The 27,886-nt window shown below is 35.4% G+C and overlaps 1 protein-coding gene across 1 annotated transcript in view; it reads right to left on the reverse strand.

Annotated features, from left to right (window-relative positions):
* The window catches only part of LOC138708518 (secreted protein C-like), a 1,615,872-nt gene that overhangs the window by 823,408 nt on the left and 764,578 nt on the right, over positions 1-27,886 (reverse strand). Inside the window, exon 3 of the mRNA XM_069838633.1 lies at positions 13,395-13,454. The gene's annotated coding sequence lies outside the window, so the exon portion shown is untranslated. The remainder of the gene's footprint in view (positions 1-13,394; positions 13,455-27,886) is intronic.

Below are 27,886 nucleotides of genomic sequence, written 5' to 3' on the forward strand. Positions count from 1 at the left end.
ACAAATGGAATTGGTGATCCAACATTCGCCTTTCAATTGGAAAAACCTTGAAAAAACCAACATTAGTTATCAATCCAAACGGGATTCGAGTTCACGCCTGAAAGTCATCACGAACCAGGAGACAAACGCGTTGCCGATTTAACTACGGCAGTGGACATACAGTACTTTAATGGCTTATCTATTATTCCCTTGTTATTCTTATTCTACATGTCAGTAAACTTCTTTCTCCACTGGTAGTGTGGAAAAGAAAGCCTCATAGCCTTAAATAGCCAAAATAAATAGACAGACAGACAGATAAATAAATAAATAAATAAATAAATAAATAAATAAATAAATAAATAAATAAATAAATAAATAAATAAATAAATCTTTGTTGAATTACTTTCTGGTGTTTTTAATGAAGTATGGTATAATTTTGGTTGATATTTCATATTTAAGGATAGGGTAATAGTTGGATGCAAAATTTGTCTACCTTTTCACATAAAGTTACTTACAACAATTGTTTGGTATTCTAGTACTGCACAATGAATATTCTCCATATAAATTTCACTTTTCCTTCATAAATTAATTTATTATTACTGTGCTTATTAATATAAATGTAATTATCATTACTACTGTATTACACTTATTATACTATGAGGAATACTTAAAACGAATACTTAAAAAAATACAGAAATATATTCTTCTAGTATCAAGACTTTTACTCTACTTCTTCTGAGAAAATAATAATCCGCAAATAATTTTTATAACAAAGGATTTACTTGAATAAAATATTGACGGAAATTAATGACAACTGTATGGAAGATCGCTTCATAAAACTCAAGTAGCGATATCTATGTCCTTCGAGATCTTGGAATGATCCGAGATGCTGTCAATGCTGCAACCGCAGTGACATTTAGGTCAGTGGCTGCAGCATATTGTATGGTTTCATTCATCTTCCGAGAGTTAATTAACAAGACTTCATTCTACCATGTCTATTTACTGCACCAATACGTCAAGTGGGCAATATATATACTTCCAGCCGCTCGATATCATTGCTGCATGAAACACTGCAGTTTACTCTTTAAAACTGCATAACGTACTACATATTCTTCGAGTCATGGTACCAGCTTCATTATTTTGTTTGCAGTACGGTAGTGCTTTAGAAGGAATCTAATCTCAAATTTACCACCTAATTTTTTTTCTTTGTATTACTGTCACAATTACAACCATAACTTCGTGTAAGTTCCATTGCCCAAAAAAAGAAAACTATTAAAATTTTACAAAATACCAAACTTAAGATATGGACATTAGTTCTGAGGCGACATAGTATTTCTTTCTTATCATGAAACTGTTGTGTTATTAAATGATTGTGAAGTGAAGGATAAGTCCATCAGTTCCTCATATTCCTTTTTCAGATGCAGAGGCGAACCCTGGGATGTGAGCAGCGAGATAAGGACAGGATATCAGATACAAAGTTTGTTTCGGTTTGGTTAATATTAGACGAATCTACCGACACGGAAATTCAATTCTGACTAAAGCTGTATTTTCCCCCTCCAATACCCACTGGTGATACAATCACGGCGCGTGATAAGGTCATAGGACAACAGGTCTCACATCTTCTACTACAAAGCACTTGGAATGGAATTTAACTGAGGGGGGCACGTATATCCCAGCACTCCGACCTATTGAGATCTATTGCGCTAACCCTCGATATGGAATGAGTTGCATGCCACAGATCCCCTACGCGCTCGTCCTAACCATATGACTCCCTTAACGACCGATCCCTACAGCCGACAGAATCCATATACCATTCCTGCTGCGGCAAATTTCCCCAAGGCCCCCCTGTCGTTCAGAGACGAAACTCCTCCTCCGAGTAGGTCAGCCTCGGGTGCCATTGCCGAAGCCATCCAACATCGCTGAACTGCATTCCACAGAGGCCGATCGAGAGAGTCAGCAGCTTCGGGAGGCTGGCTGTAGAGTGATCTGAAAATCCAGAAAAGGGATAATGAGGAAAGGATGATGGAGGAGGAAAGGAAGTGGTGAAGATGAGTGGGGTTCCAATCGCCTTATAAAGTTACCTGATATTTATCCGTAGTAGTGACAGAAAATCCCCGAAAAAAACCTTACCCAGCAAATCGTCCTCACCGGGAATCGAACCCGGGACCGCTGGGTTCAGAGTTAGACTCGCTAAAGCCTCAAGGTGAAGAAGATTGTTAACATAAAGGCGGTTGTCCATGTTATCAGGCGGCTGTCCATGGAAATATTATTATGAATTCTGAAGTTGGAAGTTTAAATTCATTCTAGTGCATTGATTTCCGACCTTGTACAAACACATTCTCGTAAACTATTGGGAGAAGGAATACTAGCTTTTGTGATCTGATAGAGAAATCTTTTCTTGCAAATCTGCCTTTCAGTTAAAGCTCCCTTTGAAGCAGACTTGAATAATTTCAAGGAAAAAATTGTTCCGGAGACCAGGTATCGATCCCGGGACCCTTCGCTTAGCGCACGAATGCTCTATAGACTGAGCTACCCAGGAACTACACCCGACACCGTCAAAGTTGGGTTTCTGACGCCTTGTCAGCCCACTTGAGTTGTATGCATATAAAGGGAAAATTTTGGACGGTGTAAGGTGTAGTTCCTCTGTAACTCTGTCGATAGAGCATTCATGCGCTAAGCGAAGGTCCCGTGATCGATACCCGGCCCCGGAATAATTTTTCCCTTGAAATTATTCAAACCTTTTCTTATTAAGAATCCGAAAATAGCACCCGCCCTATTTTCTGAAAATTCGCAGTAGTATTGAGTACTACATTTCAGCCATTCCAGGCAAACTGGGAATTCCAATGAAAAAGTCTTTTTTTTTTAGAAATATATGTTTATTATTAGTGTAAACATAGATAAAAGCTCTAAATTTAAATATTAAATTTTTTTCAAAAGGAAAATATTTTACAAATTTTATGGGCATTGAATCTAAATGATCTTGGCTAGGTAATGGGTACTTTTTTCTTCCCTAAAGTTTGCAGCACTTACTCATAGAGAGATCGACTATTAATGTGTGTTTTTCAAGGTGCTAGTGTTGAAATATTTTTAGAGACTGCACTGTTAATTCCAGAGCTCCAGTGTAAAGGAATGTTTTACTCTACTACTACTCTACTACTTATTCCGTCGTCAGAAACCTCGGCATTTTCTTGGACGAAAATTTAAATTGGGAATGCCAAATAAAGGAAATATCCAAGAGAGTGTGCTATACCATGCATTCTCTTAACCCATTTAGAAACTTCCTCCCGCCAGAATTAAAACAGACTTCAGTGCAAACCCTCGTACTACCACTATTTGACTATTGCGACGTAAAACTTTCAGACTTGACAACTGACCTTTCGAATAAGCTGCAGCGTGTGCAAAATATGTGTGTCAGATTCATCAGCAATGCTCACAAATTTGACCACATTACACTCTCGTTCAAATCTTTATCCTGGCTGCAACTTAGTAACCGTAGAACACTTCATTCGCTCTCTCTTCTGTTTCGAGTTCTCCACACTTCTATTCCAGATTATCTTCGTTCCCGGTTTAACTACTTATCCTCCAATCACAATCTAAACACCAGGTCACAGGAGAGCCAAATCCTAGCAATTCCTGCTCATAGAACATCCCACTATTCATCCTCTTTTACTGTCTCAGTCCCCCGTGAATGGAATTCTCTATCTCAGAAGATTAGGGGCTGCCAGACAATAACAACTTTCAAGGAAAAGCTAAACGATTTCTTACGGGCGCAGTAAAATTGAAGTTATAATTGTGATCGAGTTTAATAATTTAATTTAATTTAGATATGACTGTTATTATTATTATTATTGTTATTATTATTATTATTATTATTATTATTATTATTATTATTATTATTACATAATTATTTTATTGGTATTGTGAAGATAAAAGAATTGTCATTGTATTATATTTATTATGTATATTATATTGTCTTGTATTGCAGTATTGTATTGCTTTGAATTGTTTTGTATTGTAATGTATTTATTATGTTATATTCATAGCAATGTAGTAATTTTCTATCATACTGGTTGAGTGGAAGACAAGGCCGAATAGCCTTAACTCTGCCAGTTAAAATAAACCATTATTATTGTTATTATTATTATTATTATTATTATTATTATTATTATTATTATTACATTATTTCTATCACTTATATTCAGTAGTTTGGGTTGATAACAATTAATCTTACAGTTCAAGTGAATATTTTGACTTAGAAATGTCACAGTTGTTCTGAAACAGGAAAAATTAAGAACATTAACTCATCTCTAACACCCGTGAAGAAATGTGTGGAAAGAGTTAAATATTTTAGAATTCGAGTTGTGTTTAATTGTATTCTTCAAATATGATGGCAGGTTGGTAGTACTGTGATATAGGTACTAACAGTGGCATAACTTTGTGCTGATATCGATGTGATGTTTAGTATCGATACGATAATTGCGTAGTTTTTACCCCCGTAATTGTGTGATATTTATAGCGACAGTAATGCGATTTTAATTTCAAGTGTGATTGTGATATTTTATTATATTCGATATGAATACTTAGAGCAGTACTTTCCGACAGAGTGAACTTCCGTCGGAAAATATGTGCAACAACACACTGTGCCGTCATAGCAGCCGTGGCGAGAACGTGACTCGCGAGACATTGTGGCTCGCAGTGATAGCTGTGCATTTTGCTTGCTTCTAACCTCCGCCAACCCCCACCCTCTCACTCACTGGAGTCAAACTCCGTTCCATTTGTATTTGTCTCTGACCTGCGAGTGGCATATGTCTCTCTCGAAACCATGTACGAAAGTTCCAAGTAGGATGGGAGGACGCATTTTTTTGCTGTCAATATGATGAGAATATTAAATGTACGATTTGTTCACAAGTATTATGAGGAAAATGGTTGTATAACATAAAACGGCATTATACTACATGTTACTGATGAAACATTAAAAGGTTAAGTATTATTGTCGTCGTCGTCATCACCATCACCATCATCATCATCATCATCATCATCATCATCATCATCATCATCATCATCATCATCATCTCTGTACGTCGACCGTTTTTCAGCAGATGTATGAATAATGCGATTAGCTCTTCAATTTGAACTCACAGATTTACTATGTGATGTCAAATGAAAGCTAGATGTAAGGACTTAACAAATGTTGAACTTTCAAATCTTTCCCAAAAAATAAATGTACGAAGGTTCGTTCTTTCGCTTGCTCTGTTGAAGCCATATTCGCTACAACTTACGTTTGTGAAAAATTATTTTCAACAATTCCAGAGCACGAGCATCTATTCATATGTATTCATTTCAAATGTAAATTGTAAATAAATTTGAATTTGAATTTGAAAAAAAAAATAAAAATAAAATAGTAAAAACTAAATTTAGATCACGACTGACAGACAAACACCTTCGTGATCAACTACGACATAATTCCTGATTTTGAAACTTTGTCGTAGAGACATTCCGAAGACAGTTAATTTTAGGTTGTGATATTGTTCATTTATTGTTCATTTCTTTCTTCGTTACACATACTAAACATTAGTTTGTGGCCTTGTACTGTATAAAATTATATTTAAGTGCTTGATGTAAGGAAAATGAAAACCCGTTAATAAGTCAGACAGTTGTTTCACTTCCCCTTCGGGTGTCCGCGTCCCTCCATAGGTGCTATGCACGTTGCAGGTTACACAGTGGCTCGGCGCACGATTACATTTTTGCCACCGCTGCGTCATAGTATCGAAACATAAACATCCACCTGGTCGACTGCAGCCCCCTGACCTAAAAGGCCAAGTCGCATATTCGCTTTTCTGGGTAATATTATAAAATAACGCAAGTGTTCTTATGAATTGCAGCCGTTTTAAAATTAAATACATTTTTACACCTACCTAGTTAGGTCTAAAAAAATTACCATTCATTACATTTATAGGATTCATAAATTAATTTTCAAATTCTATATCTATAGACCTTGGGCTGATTACTTGGTTAGGTTTTTTCCGAGGTTTTCCCTAACCAGGTAATCTATGGCGAATCCTCGGCCTCATCTCGCCAAATACCATCTCGCTATCACCAATCTCATCGGCGCTAAGTAACCTAGTAGTTGATACAGCGTCGTTAAACAACCAACTTAAAAAATCTATAGACCTAACTTACTCTTGATATAATTTTGTGTGATTCACCTGTGTAATAATGGTTCTTAAAACTAAAAAACATAGTTGAGTAATATAGATTTGTTAAATGTAATATTCTTGATTCAAGGTTAACAAAACCGGTTTTAACATGTGATTTAATGGCATAGATACAAGTCAACAGTGATATTTTAGAACACAGAATATAATTGTCTTAATCTGCAGTACACAGAATGTTTGTCATTGTTTCAATCAGACTTATGCAGAGAGAACGGAAACACAAACCAACATCATATCTGTCCGTTGTCAATTATTAAACAAGTCGTCATGTAATCTCTATAATTCCTTTACAGAAATATGCAAAATCTTAACCTGTAAAGCAAGCAAAGCATTATAATACTCTTCTAACCTCCACATAAATTGAATAAGCATATCTTCTCATCTCTGAATTGCATATGTATGAGATAATTGCTTTCGAAACGTATCCATATAAATGATACCAATACAAAGGGGAAGTAAGCCATAGAAACACACGCAGTTGCAAGCTAAATTAATGATGCAATTAAGAGATTGAATATCATAAACTCTCTACAAACAAGTTGTATAAAACGATCAAACCTTAGAAGTATAAACTGTGATATTCATGTACTAGCTGAATTGGCTTGTTGGTCGTGTACAAGATTTCATGAAATGTCTACTTAATCTGCCATCCTGTTTACAGTATAGAGTTCTTGTGATGTACTGAAGTACACATATATATTTCCATGCAGGAATTCTGCATTATGATATGATGAAGGATGGGAGGAGCGAAGAAAAATTCTTTCCGGCACCGGGACTCGAACCCGGATTTTCAGCTCTACGTGCTGACGCTTTATCCACTAAGCCACACCGGATTCCAGTTCCGATGCCGGATTGAATCCTCTCAGTTTAAGTTCCACCTCTTAGTTTCCCTTTAGTGGCCAACCCTCAAGCACTGCGTCACAGATGTCTGACAGTGGTACAATGTCCAATACACTATGTACAGAGCTGCACTCATTACGAGTGACTAAGTGGCCGGGATCCGACGGAATGAGCGCAGTCTTAAATGACTAAGTGATTATTTACGCGTATCATACTATTGTTATGTACCGAAGTACATATGATATTTCCGTGTAGGAATTCTGCATTACCATATGATGAAGGATGGGTGGAGCGGAGAATGTACTAAATGAAAAACTAATGTAATTAGTACAAAATTCTAGAGTTTATCGCAGAGCAAGTATTCGTTCAGACAGTTATGTGATATTTTCAAATGTGAATTTTTCTAAATGTGTGTAAAGAGGAAAAATAATCCAAGAGACTATACAGACAGTACTGTACCTAGCCACATTAATATAATCAAGTACAACTTCTCAAATACTGTATTTTACTCCTACACATACAGCAATTTTATACATCTTGAATACACAACTTTTAATACTGTATCACTTCGGAATATGTATGATAAGACTTTCTTGTGTTAAATTCTAACGTACCTTGTTTACATGTTTCGACCTTTTATGGGTCATCCTCAGAACTGGTCGTTGTTGGTCTTGGCGCCTCTTGTTTTGTTTCCTGTGAGGGTGTGTGCGTGTGGTATAATGTAGAGTCAAAGAGTGTGTGTGTGTTCTGAAATTGATTTGTGTATTGAGAATTTCGTTGGATTGTGTGTCTGTATATCTCATATTGTTCTACTGTGTTTAGTTTCTGGCTTTTTGGTTGGATGTGTAGTATTTCCATGTCTTTGTTGATGTCTCTGTGGGTGTGGTTAGCATTTGTGATGTGTTCTGCATATGTGGAGGTGTTTTGTTATTTTGTTATGGCTGTGATGTATCCTTTGTAACATGTTTGTAACGTGTTTGTAACAACGACCAGTTCTGAGGACGACCCATAAAAGGTCGAAACATGTAAACAATGTACGTTAGAATTTAACACAAGAAAGTCTTATCATACATATTCCGAAGCAATTTTATATTTGAAAATACTACTGTACCAACTCCAGTACAGGTTCAGGACATATTTTGAACAATATTTACATTTTCATATTACAAAATGACAGAATACTGTTTATTTAAGACCATGTGAATTCATTAAATTTTTATAGGTCCCTTTTTGCTTTAATAACATCGTCAACTCTGAGTGGAATACACTCTAATACTTTGGTTGTAATAATCTGTTCAAACTTTTCCTTTTCACTAGTTCTCCCAAATTCTTGATTGGGTTAAAATCCGGAGAATTTCCGGGCAGAGAGAAAAGAGGGTTGATTTTGTGACAAAAGTTTTCACTACCGGTATTTTAACAGTGTGATAAAGTGCCACAACATGCAAAACTGTCATTTCGTAATATGAAAATGTAAATATTGTTCAAAATTTGTTTTAAAAAATGTAGTGGAGATAATACAATTTTATTTTTATAATTAAAATTTCAGGAAATATAGAATTAAATGAAACATTTAGGCCTAAAAATTGTGCAGATGATTCTATTAACGTGGCCAGGTATGTATAATAGCCTATATTTTTTTAATTCCTCCTGGAAAGCAGCATATGGGGACTATATTCCCAAAATTTATAACATCATATAGATGACTACCTTAACTCTGCCAGGTTAAATAAAATAAAATAAATTATTATTATTATTATTATTATTATTATTATTATTATTATTATTATTATTATTATATGTCGGCCTACACTATTTATGACTTCTGAATATTCAGCCGCATGTATCAAAGGCGAATTAAATTTGAAGACCACCAATCTCTTCAGAAAGAGCGACTGAGGAATGTTCTATTGTCTTACTCGACTTTTAAATTATTATCAGGTAAGAATTTTTTCAGAATTCAATACATCTTCGACTTCGCACTCAGAAAAGTGTAATGTTTCACAGAAAAATGCTGACGTATTCTTTAGCTCTGCTTCTCTAATGGGTACAATTATTGTTAAGTTTATTTTAAAAATTATTTCGTTAATTCTGCAGGCATTATAACTCGTATAATTTTCTTTGAGGATTATTTCTATTACGGCAAAGTATATGTTAATTTTTAGTAATAATTCATAAATATATATATATATATATATATATATATATATATATATATATATATATATATTTTAAATGGGCCTACATTAAAGTTTGGAATAACTTTTTTTCTCAAATTGAAGTTATAATTGATTACCTATAATTTCAAACTGTTAAGTATCACTTCTTCAAATTTCATTTTATTCACTCTAAGGAACCACAAGGCAGTATTTTATCGTTGACGTTTACATTTAAGGGCCAAAACATTTACAATCTTAGAAGTTGGTGCATGAGCAGTAAGAAATAAATAAAAGGTCTGAATGGAATTACAACAGGAAGTTTGGTGATTTAATGTCGTAAATCGTGTTTTAGTGTGATGAAAATGTGTTTAGGGGATCATGGATATATAGATCAGTCACGAAGTTACAAAATTGAAAAAAAAAATGTTGGGAAATTAAAAAGTGGCTAGTTAATAAATATAGTTACCGATTGAAGTTTACTGTAAACTGTGTAAAGAAGTAAATCTTAGAAAGTGATGTAGTGAAGTTTATGAAAGATGATCTTAGTGATAGTATTTACAATTTTCTATGGGTTTTTCTGAGTGTTGATTGTGGTTAAGAAATGAATGATCAAACTAAAGTGAACTAAATGCTCATGTCAAGATTTAATAAGATTATAATGACGTGTATTAGGTAAAAAAAGTTCCCAATTAGTATAACCTGTGAAGTGTTACGAGTTAGATGTAATGTAGAAAGACGGAATGATGTATAAATTTAATTAGCAAGATTAGAATGCGAAAGGAACGTAAGTTTGGAACGAACAGATGGTGGACATTTAAGATCAATAAGAAGAAATTGACTGTTTCCAGTTAAGTTAATAGCGAGAGTAGAAGAGTTATTAGTTTAACAGCTGTCGAGATTGCATGCTATTTGTAGCTATATGTAATAGAAAGTTATGGTGAAAAATGTTAAAATGTTATGTTTTATTTAACGACGCTCGCAACTGCAGAGGTTATATCAGCGTCGCCGGATGTGCCGGAATTTTGTCCCGCAGGAGTTCTTTTACATGCCAGTAAATCTACTGACATGAGCCTGTCGCATTTAAGCACACTTAAATGCCATCGACCTGGCCCGGGATCGAACCCGCAACCGTGGGCATAGAAGGCCAGTGCTATACCAACTTGCCAACCGGGTCGACTTATGGTGAAACCCATATACATAACATTAGTGACAATTAAAATTTATTTCATGTGCCGTCTATGCTTATCCTTATTTAACAAGTATATTGGTTATACAATATTTTGTTACATAATATATCAATTGAACGTTTTCGGCTCTATGGAGCCATCATCAGAAACAAGTAAGCCCATATGTATGATGTAAGTACACTGTATGTTGCCGTATAAGTAAACTCAATTAATATTAAATAACATTTTTCTGTATAAAATCGATGATTATATGGCAATAATTTGTATTTATAATGTAATTATTGCCATATAATCGTCGATTTTATACATAAACATGTTATTTAATATTAATTGAGTTTACTTATACGGCAACATACAGTGTACTTACATCATACATATGGGCTTACTTGTTTCTGATGATGGCTCCATAGAGCCGAAAACGTTCAATTGATATATTATGTAACAAAATATCGTATAACCAATATACTTGTTAAATAAGGATAAGCATAGACGGCACATGAAATAAATTTTAATTGTCACTAATAGTAAATTAGCTTATCGGTCCCATCATGCCTTTTAAATCCATATACATAAGTTGTGGTACACCATAACAAATATAAATGTTGATGACAAATATCCATCCATCCATCCATCCATCACTCTAAGGGAGATACATCCATATAAAAATGTCATACTAAATGGGATCTGTCATAGTTCAACTGTAAGTGAGTCATTCGTGCTCCGAAAATGGTGTCGAAAGCATCTCAACATGAATTTGGCAGTGTAGCTTTAATCAATATCCCAGAAAATTGTTTTTGGCACTCAGCCACTTGAGAAAGATAGGTATTCAGTTGTGTTATTAACAATTTTTCTCAAACACATTGCATAGAGATACAATGCCCATACCATTTTATCAGGCTCAATTGTAACAGAGGATATAACATTTTGAAATAATCGTAATAACCAATTTCGAATAAGAAGCAATTTTGTTTAATAAGTATCTTTTAATACTTTCAATAAACGTCATTACGTTTCATGCACATGTTTTCTGTTTGAACGTAAGAGAATTCCGTGTTAACTAGACGGCATTCATAAAATACATTGCTACAGTTGTAAGGGTATTCTCGAGGTTTTCCCATTTTTGCTCTCTTCATTTCAGCGACATATTACATAATTTCTCTCTTATTATCATCTCAGTTTCTAAGAATACGTCACCACTTGTGTTTGTGTGGCGCCGAATCGGCCGTCCGCTGTGATGGGTGCTAATCGTGCTTTACCCAAAAGCTCGTAGATGGCGTTAGAGGTGGTTATGGATTCTAGACGACTCATACAATTTGCCGAGAAGAATAGAAATCTTTCAGAATCTAAATCCTGATAGGGACATAAAGATTCATATACACTATGAGGTACGGCAGACCACGACATGGTATTCGGACTTGTTGGCTGAAGGCGAATGCGTGGTTCGTTGGATGGTGGGAAATCGACACATAATGTATTCCATAACGAGTGCACAAAATCCCTATGTGAGCTCAAGTGCTCAGTAATGCTAATGTTCCATATCGATAACCAAAATCTATATTAATAGCTCATATAACGAGAAAGTGAAATGGAATTGCCTTTGAATGAATATAATCCTATAAACAACGTATGTATAAAACGTGTTTTATATTGTATAAAATTTAATTTTTTAACAATCAGAGCATTTTAAAGATATAAATCCAATAAACAACGTATGTATAAAACGTGTTTTATATTGTATAAAATTTAATTTTTTAACAATTACAGCATTTTAAAAATGTAACCCCAATAAACAACGTATGAATAAAAAGTGTATACAATTAAACTTTTAACAATAACAACATTAAAAAAATAACTCCAATAACGTATGAATAACACGTATTTTATGTTGTATAAAATTTAATTTTTTTTATCAATCACAGTATTTTAAAAATATAGTTCCAATACACAACGTATGAATAAAAGGTGTTTTATGTTGTAAAAATTTAATTTTTTAATAATCACAGCATTTTAAAAATATAACTCCAATAAACAACGTTTGAATAAAACGTGTTTTATGTTGTATACAATTTAAGTTTGTTTAATCACAGCATATTCAAAATATAACTACCTCATGAATAATCTGATATCCATGCTCGACATATAAATAAAACGTGTTTTATGTTGCATACAATTTATTTCTTTTAACAATCACAAATTTAAAAAATATAACTCCGATAAACAACGTATGAATAAAACGTCTTTTACGTTGTACACAATTTAATTAAAAAAAATAGCCTTTTCAAAATATAATTCCAATAAACAGCGTATATGAATAAATCGTGTTTATGTTGCATAAAATTTAATTTTTTAACAATCACAGCATTTAAAAAAATATAAATCCAATAAACGACGTATGCATAAAACGTGTTTTATATTGTATAAAAATTTAATTTTTTAATAATCACAGCATTTTAAAAATATAAATCCAATGAAAAAAATATAAATAAAACGTCTTTTATGTTGTATACAATTTAATTTAAAAAAATGACAGCATTTTAAAAATATAATTCAAATAAACAACGTATAATGAAACGTGTTTTATGTTGTATACAATTTATTTTTTTAACAATCACAGCATATTCAAAATATAACTACATCATGAATAATCTAATATTCATGCTCAACATACCGGTATGAATAAAGCGTGTTTTATGTTGTAAAATTCTTTTTACAATCATAGCGTTTTCAAAATATAATTACCTCATGAATTATCTGATATTCATGCATTGAGGAATTTAAAATTGAACAATATTCCTACATATATTTATATAAAAGAAGGGCAAAAGTTTTATATATTAGATATAAATATTAAACAGAATATGATACAATGAATTAATCATTTACACAATATTAGTGCGGACCAATTAAAAAAACTGCATCCTGCTCAAAAACTGATCGCTGCAAATCTGAAACTAGTTGAAGCTACATATGACGAGGAAATGACTGTAATCCGCATAACAGTTTAATGTTGTACTCACCGGGTAACCCTGCAGTTCGGAGAGCAACCGCCCCTTTTATCCGGTCCCATATGTTGAGACCTGTAAATAAAAATGAGAGAAAGTTAACCAGATCAACTAGGTTCTGTGGTTTCTAAATCAATCATTGACGAACACGTGTGGCATTTTATGGATTCCCACTATGGTCATTTCGTTCATTGTAAATAATTTATGAATAGTAAGCGAGTGAGTGGCCATCACGTGCCGTTCTAGAGGGAGGGATATGCAAAACAAATGTTACAAAACTACTCCACTCCCATGCATAATAATGGATTAGCCAGCAATATAACACTGTCAACCATAATATGATCCTATTATTTTATTAGAGGGTAATATAAGCTTTTGTATTTATTTCAAAGTGATATTACGAGTACATTTTGGCTTTTAAACAAGTTAGCAAAACACACACCTCTAGCCATGCTGTGTTCATTGCATTGCAGGCACTGTACATATGGAAAGTAGATTGCGCAATGTGCCCTATTCCCTGTATTATTCAATTTATGTATGAATCATATCATTGAGAAATTAGCAAACACCAAATATATGAAGAAGTGACATTTAACACGTTAGTAGGTCTATTTGCTGACAATCAACTCATTATTTCACATGCAAAAGGCAACTTAAAACATTTCATATGTCAAGAGAATATAATTCAGAAAGTTCAATAAATAAGACATATATGAGGCACTCAGAAGCAAAGTGATACAAGTGACATGTAGTAAGTTTTGAGATAAATGACTTTGCATTTGAAAAGGAAATTAAAAACTCTGTTACAGGACTATGTTGCCGTAAATTTACAGTTGTGTATGTTGGTACCTATATTTTTTATCTTATAAATAGAAATTATCTATTGTAAATCATTTTAGGTAAAATAGGGTCCTAAAGTCACTTGTATTATTTTTCCACGAAAATATTTTTGTGGAGAAGTAATATAAGTGCAAAAGTTTTAAGTACTTGTATATTATTTAACACAAGAACAAGAAAATTGCTTACAACATTCAAACATTCCTGTCTTAACAGCATTTGAGTTTTCTGATTATCATATTATAACACAAAATGTGTCTGTATAACCGAAAGAATCACCCAGTCAATCTTCTTAACGTACCAGATGTTTGCTGACAACATAAAGTCCACTATAGTCTATTCAGTTTTCATTTTTCATGAGAAGTGAGGGGTAATTTGAACAGTGTTCATTATAGATGCCTGTTGCTAGTAGCCAGAGTAGTCAATATATACTGCAGAGCTTTGTCTTCTGCAACTGGTACTGATGATTTTAATTTACTTCTTTTGTGGTTTATGGATGGACAGTATAGAAGAATGTGTTCTAGATCATCATCATGATTATTACACCACAGACAAGTAGGAGTATCAGAAAGGTGAAATCGGTGTAGGTACAATAGTGTGACAATGTGACCTGTTCTGGCTCTTGTTAAAAATGTTGAACATGCCTGGGCAAGTTTTTTTACATTTCCAGGTCATTTGGTTTCTTTTGTACAGACTGTAAAATTTTTCCTTTTTCAGAAAGAGAACCAATTGTTGATCCATAAGTTTATAAAATGAGACTTTACTGAAACAAAGTCATTGGATAGAGATATCAGTTGAAGAGGTCTTGGTTCCAAATATGTTGCCTATTTCGCAACGTTATTGACTTTCTCGTTTCCCGGTATACCACAATGACTAGGTATCCATTGAAATGTTATTTCCTTTTGGAGTTTTTTTTTTAGTTTACTTAGTTGTTTCTGAATTGGAATAATTCTATGTGTGTATAGGTTTGGTACATATTTAACTATATTAAATATAGCTTCGTTGTAGTCGGTAAGTATGCAAATAGATTTTGCAGAAATTTGAGTAACACACTGAAGAGTAGCATCAATAGCTAGCAATTCAGTGTCAAGACGGAGGAGGATGAACATGGTACGAAGTAACTTTCTTGATATTTTGAAATATAATATCCTGCTCCTGATAGCCCATCATCAGGGTTTAGAGATCCATCTGTATAAATTTGAAGATGATCCTTATATGTGCTGCAGAGTAGTTCCATGGCATCTAACTTAAGAATATATGGAGGATAATTTCTGGAACGATTTCCTGGAATTTGTATGCTGTGTTCTGTAATTACCTATTTCCATGGAGGAATTTCACAACTGAAGTTTCAACAATAGTGATGTCTATGATATATATTGGTATTTCTTCTCTCTTTATTTTGTAGAAGTTACACAGGATAATATCTGACAGTTTGAAGAACATCTGAGATCTGGATGAGACTTGCAATTTTAAATGACGTATTTTTAGATCCTTTTTTAATACATAATGTCTGGTAGGTTGAATATTACATCTATAGAACTCTTACCGCGAGTATTCCTTGAACTTTCTTTTCCACGCACTCTTCCATGTCCTGCGGTCCTTATTATAGGCCCATCCTTCATGCTTCATGTCATCAAATATAGAGTAGTGTATGGGTAGGATGAATTCCTTTAGCTACTGCAAGTTGCCCCACTTAGCAAAAGTTATCCTTATTGTATAGTTGGTCCAGCTCAACGTGTGCAGGCTTTCCACGAAGATGTTTCGAATAAGTAATATATTACCTCCCTCCATTGTGGCAAATGAATTAGTCATAAAAGAGAAAACGTAACACTATGTAAACAACGCACTTGTATTAGTTTGCCTCTCAGACAAAACTCTGTATACATTGTAATATAAGAGTAACGCCAACATGGAGCAGCACTGACTGGAACTACACTTATATCACTTTTTCTCTGAACAGAAGTTAGAATATACACTTAGCTCAATTTAAAAAAAAAGTCACTTGTATCACTTTGCTTCTGAGTGCCTCCTATATATAAACATATATACAGGATATTTCCTAGGTGGTGTTACAAACTTTCAGGGATGATGGCGAAAGGCACTTGTATCAATTTGAGATAAGGAATCCTTGTCCGGAAATATCTGAGTCGAAAGTTATAAGCAAAAATAGTTGTGTGAAAATTGAATTGTAATTTGGCACCATGTGCCCTTCTTCCCTTAACTTTTGGAACAATCGTGAAAAAATGTTATGGGCCGGATGTCTCCTACGTGGGTACTTGTCCCGATACAATGTGTGAGCTGTCTACTGTTCCCATTGTCTCATCCGTATTCGAAAATCAGGTCTGCTTATTCCGCTCTCGTGTACTCCTCCATTTAACTAGGACTGATCGACTAGACACTGCAACTTGTACACATACACTGCTGTCTACAGACGTGCATCAGGACCGACCATGTCCGTTACACATTACGCTATCTGCATTGGTTTAGTGTAGTTTCCTGTCCCCATTCCTCAGACAGCGCACTGAATGGAATACTGTAAGTAGACAACGTAAACAATGTCAGATGAATACAGTATGTGTAAGATGTACAGATAAATACACATAAATAAAGTGTACAGAGGAATAAAATTATTTCATTTCCACATAAATATTTTTGCTTCTAACTTTCGATTCAGTCATTTCCGGACCAGGGTTCCTGATCTCAAATTGCCCTCCCCCATCTTCGTTGAAAGTTTGTAATACCACATCGGAAACACTCTGTATATACAGGATGTAAGGGATATAAGTGCCATTATTTTAACTGTTGATTATTCATGTCATAAGGAAGAAAAAATGTCCTTACAATTTTTTTCTAATTGCAATATTTAACTAATTATTAAAGTTTACAAAATTAGACGTTTTGCAACGTTGCTGGACGGGGAGGAGGGAGTTTAGAAGTACACAGTACAGCTCAAGCGGGGTGGAGGAGATTTAGACGTACAGAGTAGAGCTCAAGCGGGGAGGAGTGGGTTTAGAAGTACGCAGTAAAGCTCAAGCGGGTGCAGACATCACTGTACAAAACAGATGCTCTATTCTAATGCAGGAGCGGTCATGACAATAATGTTGTTTACATAAAACGAGCAGAAAATACAAACTTTCAGTCTCATTAATAGAACAAATTTACATTTAATGTAAGAATATTGCTTCATTTTTAATTGTATGTCTAAAGAATAAACAATAATGGTTCTCTGCACGAAATCACACGAAATTTTTTCTAATGCAAAGTTTTAATCTCTTCTGCTTCTGTAAAGCAGTGCCATTTTTAAACAAATTTCTGGTTATGTGATTGTCGAAACGGGGTAAGAGACTTCTAGTTTTTTTAGTAGGTTATTTTACGACGCTTTTATCAACAGCTTAGGTTATTTAGCGTCTGAATGAGATGAAGGTGATAATGCCGGTGAAATGAGTCCGGGGTCCAACACCGAAAGTTACCTAGCATTTGCTCATATTGGGTTGAGGGAAAACCACGGAAAAAACCTCAACCAGGTAACTTGCCCCGACCGGGAATCGAACCCGGGCCACCTGGTTTCGCGGCCAGACGCGCTGACCGTTACTCCACAGGTATGGACTTCTAGTTTCTAAAAATCGTTGAGACACTACTACAAAAGTTCTCCGATTAGGTAACCTTCTTTGGGGAAAACGTTGACAGTACATGCTTCTTGACTCACTTGAATTACGACGACTTTCTCCATAAATAAATAACATATGATATTCCTAAACTGTGAATGACAATGTCGAATACCCTGTACTGTACTGCCATCCGCTCGGCAGTAGAGCTATAGACACGGAACTTGAACTCAGCTGATTCTTACTTACGTCTGTGCAGAGTACTGCCTGCTGAACACGTTGCCACGTCTCACACGCCAGTATATTAACAAATTTAAGCAAGGGTTTTAATTTAATTTCATGAAAATGTAATGGAATACATAAATATTTATTTAAACTCAAATTAACTCTTTGCTAGATATATCTACTGATATAAATGTTTTTATGCTAGACCATGCCGAAATGTAGTAATTATACACCTGGTAGTAGCCCTTTAATGCACCTCATTAAAGTACACCTATTCATTATAATTCAGTTGTTCAGCCAATGAGAAATCACTATTGTACCATTATGAAACCGCAAGTATCGATTATTCTCGGATATGCAATCGAAAGACAATTAGCGAAAAGTCACGGAGGCTGGAAATCTACTGTAATACGGTCGCAGAAGGTTATCTTCTGTTACTATATCAATTTCCAGGTTATATCAAGCCTAATGTTCATGTTATTCTATAGATTATATCAAGGTCAATGACATTCTTGCCTCGGAAAAAATCAATACTTTCGCGTCTGCGCACATCTCACAATTCAGGTCAGTTGCGCTCCTCACTTACATAACCATAACATAAATAGTTACGAATAATTTCAAGTTAGAAATATGGTCGAGCATAAAAAGTCGTATGAAACTTGCCTATAATGGTATTTAAAACGCTCGTAAGAAAATTATGAAATGAGCGCAAACAAACACACTCGCGTCTTAATTACTACCATTTTAGGCTCGTTGCATAATGTACTATAGTAATTTTACTAATTATATAAGCAGTATAACGCAAATAAAATAACAAAATAAAGATTTTTCGTGGGAAGACTATCAAGTTTTGACCCTATGTTGTATTGACATTTTTGATTCTGTAAACTGTGAAAACAACAGTACTTATAGCCTACCCCTTACACCCTGTATATCCTTTACGCCGAGAGATTTACTATGGTAGACGGCCAATCACGAGGGATAACAACACTTATACATTTGTTGACATCAGGTTCCACTTGGATGGACAATAATAAGGCCGAGGTTTCAATGTTAGCCGAACAGTGAATACTGTACATTTCAGTTGCAAACAAAGTGAAGACGAGTACAGTAGCAGTCTGTCTAGGTAGAACTATATTGCTTGACACAGTTAATTAGCTCACAATGTTTTGATGAGTGAAATCCGATCTCTATAATTACCAACGCCCCCGAGTTTAGCCATTTACTGTATATGCTCATTAGTGTTGCATAGTATGTACTGAATGAAAAATGATTTTTGTGCGTCTATGACCTACATAATGAATAAAGAATTGAAATGGATATCACAGTAAACTAATAATTTATGTTAGTGAGATAAGAGTAGTTAAATCTGCTCACCAGTAAATAGAGTAGATACTGTCCGACCGAGTGGTTATGTCGTAGGATCATCGAAATGGGGGAAATCACATGACAGTTACTTACTTAATGGGTCACGTTTCTTTAAATTATTTTAAACAGTTGTATAATATTATGTGAATTCTAATTCCGTAGCAAATAGTTTCAGGAAAAAGTCTTAACAGCTCAGGCACTATCTTTTATAGAGGTTACATACGTAAAGATTAATTTCTGGTCCTACAGAAAATATATGTTTTGGTAACAAAGATTATTATAGGAGAGAAATTCGTTCCGGCGCCGGGGATCGAACCCGGGTCCTTGGTTCTACGTACCAAGTGCTCTAACCACTGAGCTACGCCGAAGTTCAATCCACAGCACCGGATCGAATCCCTCTCCTCTAGTGTTTTGTCCTTTGTGGCCTGACTCCAATTCCAACATACTGGCCGTTTGCGAATTGGTGTTACAAACTTTCAGGGATGATGGCGAAGGGTAGGCCTACATGTATCAATTTGAGATAAGGAACCATGGTCCGGAAATGACTGAGTCGAAAGTTATAAGCTAAAATATTTGTGTGGAAATGGAATTGTAATTTCGCAACACGTGCCCTCCTTGCCTTAACTTTTGGAACAGTCGTGGAAAAACGGTATGGGCCGGATGTCTCCTACATGGGTACTTAACCCGATACAATCTATGAGCTTGTCTACTATTCCCATTGGCTTATCCGTATTCGAAAATCAGGTCTGCTTATTCTGCTCACGTGTACTCCTCCATTTCAGTAGGACTGATCGACTGGGCACTGCAACTTGTAGTATATATGCTTCTCGGTAAACAAGTGTAACAACCATACATAACATTTATAATCTACAAAATGCAATTAACAGGGACTAGAGCCGCGGTGTTGCCAATTGTACTTCACAGATCAATAATTATTAACAGCAACAAAACTATATACTTATATCAAACGAGGCTGATTTGTGTGATAGCTGTACATGAAGGTAATCCACACCCTTCCATGTAACGAGGCTGTGATCTAGATAATTGCATCGCGTTAAGGTAATAATACTCAACAATTAATACACGTGTCATGCCGGAGATGTGTCTATTGATTCAAATGATCCAAACTCTAACGGTAGCAGTAATTCGTACTAGTTATTTCGTAAGTCATTAGACATTTAACATGGATTTTTAAACAATAATTTTTAAAACTTTTTCTCATGGGTGTTATTAATGCACTCTCAGCAATACGTGTTCACTGTGATAGAACTAAAATATGCTTCCATGTCAAGTACAGGCTTAGTGACGAAAATTGTGATTCGCGTGCTTTTGTTCGTTATTGAGAAAATGTTCAAAGGCAAAAACATTTTTTTTTAAATTTTAGTAGGTTATTTTACGACGCCTTATCAACAGCTCAGATTATTTAGCATCTGAATAAGATGAAGGTGATTATGCCGGTGAAATGAATTCGGGGTCCAGCACCGAAAGTTACCCCCAGCATTTGCTCATATTGGATTGAGGGATAACAACGGAAAAAACCTCCAAACAGGTAACTTATCCCTACCGGGAATCGAACCCGGGTCACCTGGTTTCGCGGCCAGACGCGCTAACCGTTACTTCACAGGTGTGGAAAAAAAAACATTTTGAAGACGATTTTTGTAAAAGTGAAGATAAAAGAGTGTTGACATGATCAAAGCCACATTTCACTAGTGGAAAATGAAAAGCTATCCATTCTTCAAGAGGAGATGATTTTAAAGACAAGCAATCGACAAGAAAACGGATAGGCCCATTCACAGAACGGGACAACATTCTGAATGTGATCATGATTAGCCTTGTTGTCCGTAATAAACTTGTATGAGAATAATTGATTGAAAAAAAAAAAAAAAAAAAAAAAAAACGTCAGGGCAGACCCGCTGTTGTGAAACGTGGATGAAGAGGCAGACATCACTGTACTTGTGGCTATCCACCTTCGAAGAGACGATCTACCACAGGAATAAATTCAGTAGTCTATGTACTTTTCGGCGCCGTGTTGTAGACGTCATCAACACTGTTGTGGTAATCATCGTGATCATTTTCGTCGTTGTAATCGTGATTTTCGTCGTCGTAAAAGCCATATTCGTCGTCGTAATCGTTATTTTCGTCCTATTCGTCATTTTAGTCGTGCAATCGCAAGTTCCGTCGTCGTAATAGTTATTTTCGTCGTCGTACTAGTCATTTTCGTCGTCGTAATCGTTATTTTCGTCGTCGTAATAAGTCATTTACGTCGTCGTAGTAAGTCATTTTCGTCGTAGTAAGAGTCATTTTCGTCGTCGTAAATCATTTTCGTCGTCGTAATAGTCATTTCCGTCGTCGTAATAGTCATTTTCGTCGTCGTAATAGTCGTTTTCGTCGTAATTGTTATTTCGTCGTAAGTCATTTTCATCGTCGTAATAGTCATTTTCGTCGTCGTAAGTCATTTTTATCGTCGTAATAGCCATATTGTCATCGTAATAGTCATTTTCGCCGTAGTAATGGTCATTTTTGTCGTAGTAACAGTCTTTTCTTCATCGTAAGTAATTTTCGTCGTCGTAATAGCCATATTGTCATCGTAATAGTCATTTTCTTCATCGTAATCGTCATTTTCATCGTAGTAATAGTCATTTTCTTCACCGTAATCGTCATTTTCATCGTAATAATAGTCATTTTCGTCGTCGAAATAGCCATATTGTCATCGTAATAGTCATTTTCGTCGTAGTAATAGTCATTTTCTTCATCGTAATCGTGATTTTCGTCGTCGTAATAGCCACATTGTCATCGTAATAGTCATTTTCTTCATCGTAATCGTGATTTTCGTCGTCGTAATAGCCATATTGTCATCGTAATAGTCATTTTCGTCGTCGTAATAGCCATATTGCCATCGTAATAGTCATTTTCGTCGTCGTAATAGCCATATTGTCATCGTAATAGTCATTTTCGTCGTAGTAATAGTCACTTTCTTCATCGTAATCATGATTTTCGTCGTCGTAATAGTCATTTTCTTTATCGTAATCGTCATTTTCGTCATCGTAATAGTCATTTTCGTCGTAGTAATAGTCATTTTCTTCATCGTAATCGTGATTTTCGTCGTCTTAATAGCCATATTGTCATCGTAATAGTCATTTTCGTCGTAGTAATAGTCATTTTCTTCATCGTAATCGTGATTTTCGTCGTCGTAATAGCCATATTGTCATCGTAATAGTCGTTTTCGTCGTCGTAATAGCCATATTGTCATCGTAATAGTCGTTTTCGTCGTCGTAATAGCCATATTGTCATCGTAATAGTCATTTTCGTAGTAGTAATAGTCACTTTCTTCATCGTAATCGTGATTTTCGTCGTCGTAATAGTCATTTTCTTTATCGTAATCGTCATTTTCGTCATCGTAATAGTCATTTTCGTCGTAGTCTTTTTCGTCGACGTAACCGTCATTTTCGTGGTGATCATCAGTTTCGTCGTCATAATCGCCATCTTCGTCATAGTTATCGTCATCATCATCGCTGCTTTTGTAGTCATTGTTTTGTCAAATGTCTCAATACATGTCTCAAAAAAAGGACCGTCATGTTATGGATGATGCATACAACTCTGTTCAGTGCTTTTCTTACTCTACTTTTGTCGAGTAAACTATAGAGGAGCGCTGTAATACTCCATAATAATAATTGATACCTACACACTCTTCCAATATTTGTGCATATAATATTATATTTTCAGAGAGAACGCAAACACAGCTGAGCAGTACGCGGGAAGCTAAGACTTGACAACGGAGTGCCAGTTATTTTGATTTAGTTATCAAAGTTAAATATTTTATAAATGCGGAGCATAAAGCTATAAAAGTTTTGCGTTAATAACTAGTCTTTCGCCACGTTATTACATTCCAGGGCATACAAATTAAAAATATACGCTCTGCAAATTCAGTTATCGTATGCTTAAGACACAATTATTTCTAATATAATAGTAATGTTACGTCAGAAAAAGGTATGTTTTCAATCTTACGAGTACTTGCACGTATATATTCCCCATTACAAGTCCTGAGGGCGTTCTGAGGACATGGAGATAGAATTCTATGCTTTCGTGACTGGAAATTTAAGGGTCTCTATAGTACTCGAGACGCTGTGAAAACTATCCTGACGCTACTGTATACAAATAACTATTTTAAATTAATTAGCTCGTAAAGAGGTAGTACTCGGATCGACACAGAACATTACACGAGAGACACAATAATATTACGATCATATAAAACGGTAATATCTCACTTTTTTCCTACGAGACTCGAATGATTGGCTGTTTTTAATGTTTAAACTTAAAATTGAGAGCGAGCTATTTCCGTTCGAAGGAAAATACACTACAAAACATTCATAAAAAGCACACAAGCAGAAATTACGTATCGCTATCATTTCACATTAAATGTATTACATGAATATACATTTTTATTGCTATATAACTTATAATGCAATTACTCAAAACTGTGTAAAATATACTGGAAATAAACCTTTTCAAAAGAACAAGAGGCAACACAAGTTGCGAGCGCTTCGGGATATTTTAAGATTGAAATTTATCTGTTACTACCTGGTTATTGTAGAGACTGAGATATCCACGGACTTGACTTCAGAGCTTTGTGTTTGACTAAAAGACCGGCCGTAGGTATCGGGCTATATAAATCTGCAGCATCTAGCATGGATAAAGCAAGACGAATAATAGAGCCTGTTAGAACCACATCCCGGCACTTCACTGTGTAAAAGGATAAAGAGATCTTGTCTCCACTCTGACCGAAGGGTTACCCCTAGGTTAAACCAGAGAACTGAAGGAGACTTTGGCGGCACACAGCGGAGATGTTGGGAACTACGCTTTATGGCAAAAGAAGATCGATAATCAAGATCTGTAGTTCTGAATAGCAGAAAAGAGCGAACAGTACAGTACAACCAAGAGAAACATAATCGCAGTATGAATCAAGTTACAATTAAATTAGATCTGAAAACAGATAAATGAAATCCCAGCCTATTAATTAATATAACGATTTCCTTCTTATGTATTAGTTGAATCTCTTCATGAGTGTTTTACTGTTCGCTCACTACTGTTTTAGTCACTGGGAGCGAGTAGTATCTGTACAGGTGGCAGCCAGTGAAGCGTATCGCTACAAGAAGCCAAGCGCTGTTGCAACACTTTATTTGAAGAAGAGGCTAGTCAATATTCTGTTCTTCGCATATGAGTTGAAACTAAGTTTTGTGCAGAGATTAATTGAAGTGTAAACTAGTTGTTATCATGTGACGTCCTTGGAAAACTGTCCCTCCAAATATTGATATTCATTTATAGTGTTCTATCCAGGTGCAGGTCTTTCATTGCAAACTCAGCATTCTTCAGTTCTTCCTATTTTCTGCCTTCCTCTTTGTCTCTGCATATGATCCATATATCTTAATGTCGTCTATCATCTGATATCATCTTCTGCCCCTAACTCTTCTCCCGTTCACCATTCCTTTAGAAGGCAGTTTCTTCTCAACCAGTGACCCAAACAATTCTTTGTGATTGTGAAAATGAACGTTGTGTGTAACAGTATGGATGCAGTAAAGCTATACATACATAGCCAGCTAGAATCATTAAAATATGTATAAGTATTTTTACGAAAGAAGGATGATGCCATGACCCACTTGCAAAAACCATATCTACGACAGTAGTGCTGTACTCAACGTTGAACATAATAGTTGCGGTAAATATAGCAAAATATAACACGCAAAAAAAAAGTGTGCCCAAAACAAAAGAACAGATCTAAGTAGAATCGATTAATTTAAACGTGATCTAATTCGAAGGAAAGTGTATTCATTTTATACAAATCAAACCTTCCCAAATGTAGACAGAATTCTCAGAGCTCTATTGTTCAGTAGGTTATTTTACGATGTTGTATCAGCATCTCAGGTTATTTAGCGTCTGAATGAAATGAATGTGATAATGAGTCCGGGGTCCAGCACCGATAGTTACCTAGCATTTGCTGATATTGGGTTGAGGGAAGCCCCGACCGGGATTCGAACCCGGACCACCTGGTTTCGCGGCCAGACGCGCTAGCCGTTACTCCACAGGTGTGGACTTAGAGCTCTAAGCAGCAAAGCAATAAGCACTGAATACTCTACGAGTTCGCTACAGAATCACTGAAGCACGTTGATTCTTTCGCACCTATGATTTTGGCAAATAGACCATGGCATTGTCCTCCCCTTACTTCAAATATTTATATGCATGTTGAATGAATTCAGCTGACTGTATGTATGGGTTTACTGGTCCAATTGATGGCATACGTTAATTTTAATCATCACTATCAATACTACAGTGACATCATTTTATTTTTACTTCAATTTTTATTGTACCTGAGTTTTTGAATGTATTACACTCCCACCCCTTCTACTAATGAAGGCCCAACTGTCCTCCACATAGAACCAAGGCCGCATATAGTAAACAGTACTGAGTTAGTGACTATAGTACGTTCCAGAAATATGTTCGTGTTTTCCAGTGACGAAAGAACTTTCAATATTGAATCATATTTTCGCACAGGTACTGTCGTCCGTTTGCCTACGTCGCATCCTGATTTCTCCCACCTGTTTCTGCTCGCCCCTCTGTAAAGGCTAGTGGCTGCGCTGTCTTAGCTCTATTCTGAAAACATTAATTTCTGTTAGGAATTGGACGTCTACGTAATATTACAAAACTGTTTGAAATAACTTAAATTAAAGGGCCTCGTTAAGTAATTAACTGTCACATGATTTCCCCCCGTTCTACAATCCTGCGACATAATCATTTGAACGGACAGTAGATAGCATGTCTGAGTAATTTTATCTGTGTGGGTCAGGCAGAAGTGAAGATTGCATTCTGTCGTTGCTTGAGAAAAGTGACATAAGTCAGTTTCCACAAACCTTTTTTGATAAAAATTTATTGACAACTTACACTGGTTTTATCGATTTGATTTTTTTCAGTATGACTTATTGTAATGGGAGAAATACTTATGTATTTTTTTCCAAGCGAGCAGATGTTCTTTAAGTTGTCAATAAATTATCAAAAAAGGTTAGTGGAAACTGACTGGTGTCACTTTTCCCGAGCACAGCAGAATTTGCAGTACGTAAGGTAGTCCTTTTATAGAGTAGGTACAGAATTATTTCAACATTAGTTACTAGTACGAAGGAAGAAACTGGTAATTGCCATTAGATGCAATAGTCTATAGTGCGATAATATGCACAAAAGAACTGAAGCCTGTATCCAAATGAACGGCCACCATTTTCAAAAACATGTTTAAATATCCATATTATTATTTTCCAATTTAACTTCATTCTCTATATTGCACGCTAATGTGCTGCTAATGCCTATAATATTCATCGCACAATGAATACGTTCGCATGGATAACTCAGTTCGTGAGTAAAAACACTTATTTTTAATACTGTACTGTAATTTGATTAAACAAAAACACAATGAAAATTATCAAACTAAAAATTGCGATATTTCATAGTTTACGTAAATGGAAGAACTACTTTTCTTCCTTCCTATGCCTAGTGAAGTGATTTGTTTGTATTTTACGCCAGTATCATTGAACTCCAGTCGTGGAAGGGGATAGCAAACTGCGTCCGGTTCTCAACCGTTAATCCAAAGGTATAGCCAGGTTAATATAAAAAAATGTTAGTAAAATAAAATGATGCCCCTGTGCAAGACACAGATAACATAACAACTGGTTTACACTTTAATCCCAACATAAAAATTGGTTTCAACTCATAAGTAAAGAATAAAATACTAACTAGCCTCTACTTTAAATAACGTCATGCAACGGCGTCTGGTTTCTTTAAACTGTCGCGTGCTGATAAACTCCAGTGGCTCCAACCTGGACAGATACTACCCCTTCCCAATGGTTAAAACATGAGTGAACGAACAGTAAGTATTTTAAAGGCGTAAATTACGTTCCGCCCCGCACCTGTGTGGTTTAAGGTTTAATTCCAAGTTACACAAAATGGGAACTAGAGGACTAGTTAGAACCCTCATGCGGAAAGATGTCTTAGATATCTCGAAGTAGTGCAGCATGGAACTCGTGCCCTTCCAGCATCGTGATGAAATTGGGAAGCTATATCAGTTGGAAATACGGTTTCGCAATCCAGCTATAGCTTCTGGGAAGGAATCATCGTGCTGACCACATTTTACTCCCATATTGGTTTCATGATCGTACACCTCAGCTGAGTTATTCGAACGTGATGCCAACAGTCGCTAGTCGGCTGGCCGATCTTAGTCCTTTGTGGGCTATCGCGCCACGGATATTTAATGCCGTAAATGTGAACGACTTAGTTTTAGAAATATAATCTTTCTTTATACTTCAGACATCTTAACCTGCTACAGGTACTGCAGTATAAATACGGCTATGAAAACGTTGGCGTTGATGAGAAAAGTTGCTTTTACGCATGTGCGACAGTAGCTTTGGCTCGTCATCTCCGAAACATTGGTCTCAC

This window comes from Periplaneta americana, chromosome 11 (assembly GCF_040183065.1).
Source record: "Periplaneta americana isolate PAMFEO1 chromosome 11, P.americana_PAMFEO1_priV1, whole genome shotgun sequence".
Taxonomy (NCBI): domain Eukaryota; kingdom Metazoa; phylum Arthropoda; class Insecta; order Blattodea; family Blattidae; genus Periplaneta; species Periplaneta americana.